Source organism: Phalaenopsis equestris, unplaced genomic scaffold (assembly GCF_001263595.1).
Source record: "Phalaenopsis equestris unplaced genomic scaffold, ASM126359v1 Scaffold000174, whole genome shotgun sequence".
Classification (NCBI taxonomy): Eukaryota; Viridiplantae; Streptophyta; class Magnoliopsida; order Asparagales; family Orchidaceae; genus Phalaenopsis; species Phalaenopsis equestris.
In genome coordinates, this window is record NW_018164616.1 from 1,374,243 (window position 1) to 1,377,133 (window position 2,891).

Here is a 2,891-nt window from a genome sequence, read left to right on the forward strand (position 1 = left end):
GAGTAGATGTTTTAGATTCGATTTATGTTAAGAAAGGCAGAGGTAGACCTAGGAAAACTTGGGCTTATTGTATAAAAAATGATCTTAATTTGTTAGAACTAAATGAAAATATGACACTAAATTGGACGCAATGGAGAAAAAAGATTCATGTAGTCGACCCCACGTAGTTGGGATTAAGGCTTTTTTTGTTGTTGTACCCTTATTACTTGTCGCTGTCAATGGAGTAACCTATCAGCCACCCCAATGTTCTACACTCTTAAGGCTTTTGTGGTAGGTTAGATTGGGTTGGTTTATTATCGTCGATGATTTTCTTATTAGTTCCCATCCTTTGTGGATGAACATCGTTGTCCTCAAGGACAAAGTTGGTTTAGATTTCACATAACTCCTCATCAGAGATTCAGATGGAGTTAGCAGTTAAAAAGTTTTTCCATTAAATGTGGCATTGTGTGTGAAGAAAGTGGAGAAAAATAAGGAAACTTTGAAGAAGATGCAAAGAGGAGAGCAAGAGAAAAAAATCTGATAGGAATCCATTAATTCACCATAGGAAAACAATCCATACATTCCTTCAGGTAAGAAAGTGAGTGAAGCTTTTAGCGAATGTTAAGTACCTCACATACTCTTATATTTTACCACATAAGTAAAATATGGTAACCTAGTCCACTTGCTTTATTAGCCCCTTCAAGCTGATGGAGTTTGAAATAAACTTAAAGCTTGGATTGCAAAAATTTAAACTTCTTTTTCGGCAATGGTTTAGTAAAGATATCCGCTTATTGATCTTGAGTGTTGATGTAGTGAATTTGAAGAAGGTTGGATTGTATTTGGTCGCAGATGAAGTAGTACTCAATCTCGATGTGCTTGGTGCGAGCCTGAATTACTGGGTTCGTGGCAATGGCCATTGTTGAGAGATTTTTACATGAGATTTTCATGGGATCTTGTTGTGGAGCTCTAAATTCCTCAAGAAGATGTTGTAGCCATAGTATATCGGATGTCGTTGCCGCTAGCGCGCAATGCTGGACTTTAGTGGAGGAGCGAGCAACTGTATGCTGCTTTTTGACTACCCATGATGTGGGAATGGTACCTAAGAATGTCTAATATCTTGTAGTCGATCGACGGTTTGCTGAATCATCTGCCCAATCAGTGTCCTTATTGGTGTGGAGTGTGAGTTCACTTGGTTTGGTTATCTTTTATAGGAGTTGGTTGTGGTAAATTGTTGGATGATGCATGTGTTAAAACAAATGATTTACCACAAATGAGGTATCTAGATGTGTGATGGTCAAATATTGGAGTGCTCTGGTAAGTTGGCAAAATTCAGCGTGAGTTAGAAGGGCTGCCTTCTCGCTTGCTTGGCAATGGTGTCGCACAGCTTTGCAACTGAGCATGTCAGATTGGATGAGTTGAGTGAGGTAGCTTTGCTATTCTAAGAATGAAGAGTCATCTTGTCGTGTAACATCAATGCCAAGGAATCGAGAGACGGGTCCAAGGTGTTTGATTTTAAATTTAGAGCTTAGGCAGGTAGTAAGAGCTTCAGTTGTTGTCATATTTTGCCCTTTAATGAGGACATCATCAACATAGAGAATGACATATATAAGTGGGTTAGTGTTATACAAGAGGAGGAGAGACGGGTTCATCTTGTTGATTTGGAAACCTTCGTTGATGAAGATGGTAGACATTGTTACAAACCATTGTCTGGATGAGCGTTTAACTCCATATAAAGCCCTTTTGAGTAGACATATGTGATTTGGGGATTGAGAATCAATGTAGCTCGGTGGTTGTTTGATATAGACAGTTTCAAGTAGCGTGCCATGAAGGAATGTGTTTGAGTTGTCGAATTGTAGGATCGGTTAGTTGTTGTGATAAGCAACCATAAAGAGCACTCGGAGTGTCGTCATCTTAGCCACGGGGCTAATGTCTCATAGCAGTTCACTCCATTTCTTTATTGTATACTTGCACCACAAGACAGACTTTATGTCTTGCCACTATACCATCATAATTGTTTTTAGTGCAATAAGTCCATCTACACCTGAGGATCGACTGATTCGGTGGAGGTGGAACCAACACCCACGTGCCCTGTGCTCGAAGAGCAAATAACTCCTCATTCATAGCAGTCCTCTAGTGACAATGCTTAGTAGGTTGTGTGCATGTAGTAGGATCTAGTGAGAGTTTGAGTTGATTTAGGAGATTGAGCTTAGTGACATGTTTTAGGTGTCCGGTGTGTTATTGGTGACCATGGGGTGGGGTGGATTCAGAGGTTTGGGTGGGGGAGCTCGTATGGTTTTGGGATATGGGGGGTTGGCGCTGGTGGAGTTATTTGTGGGGGAACAAGTAGGAGAGGGTTTGTTTAAGTGTTTGGTAATGGTGGAAGAGGTTGCGTGGTTGGAAAAGATTGATATGGAAAAACATTTTTGTCAACAGATACATGGAGAGAGATAAAGAGTTTGTCGGAGTTGGGTTGGTAGCACCTATATCACTTATGGTCGGGAGAGTATCCAAGGTAGACAGGGCGCTAATTATGGTGTATGTGGTCGTAGCCATGGATAGCAGAGACAGCCGAAAACTCTGAGGTGGGGGTAGTTAGGTGGATGGTTGTAGAGAAGTTGATAGAGAGATTTAGGGTGCGTTTGTTTCAACTGTGGCTGTATAAAATCTCAGTTCAAAAATTGCTATGAAAAATCTGTTGTTTGAAAATTAATGTTTCAGAAGTAGTTGACATGTTTGAAAAATTCAGCTTTCAAAGAGCTGCTGTAGATAAATGTCTAAAATACCCCCATGGATTTTAAAATAAATATAATTTCTCTTTTCTAAATAAGATTAAAGAGAAAAAAATCCCTCATATTTTTCAATTATTACAAAGTTAAACATGCTTTATTAGCCCTTGAAATATATATATATAT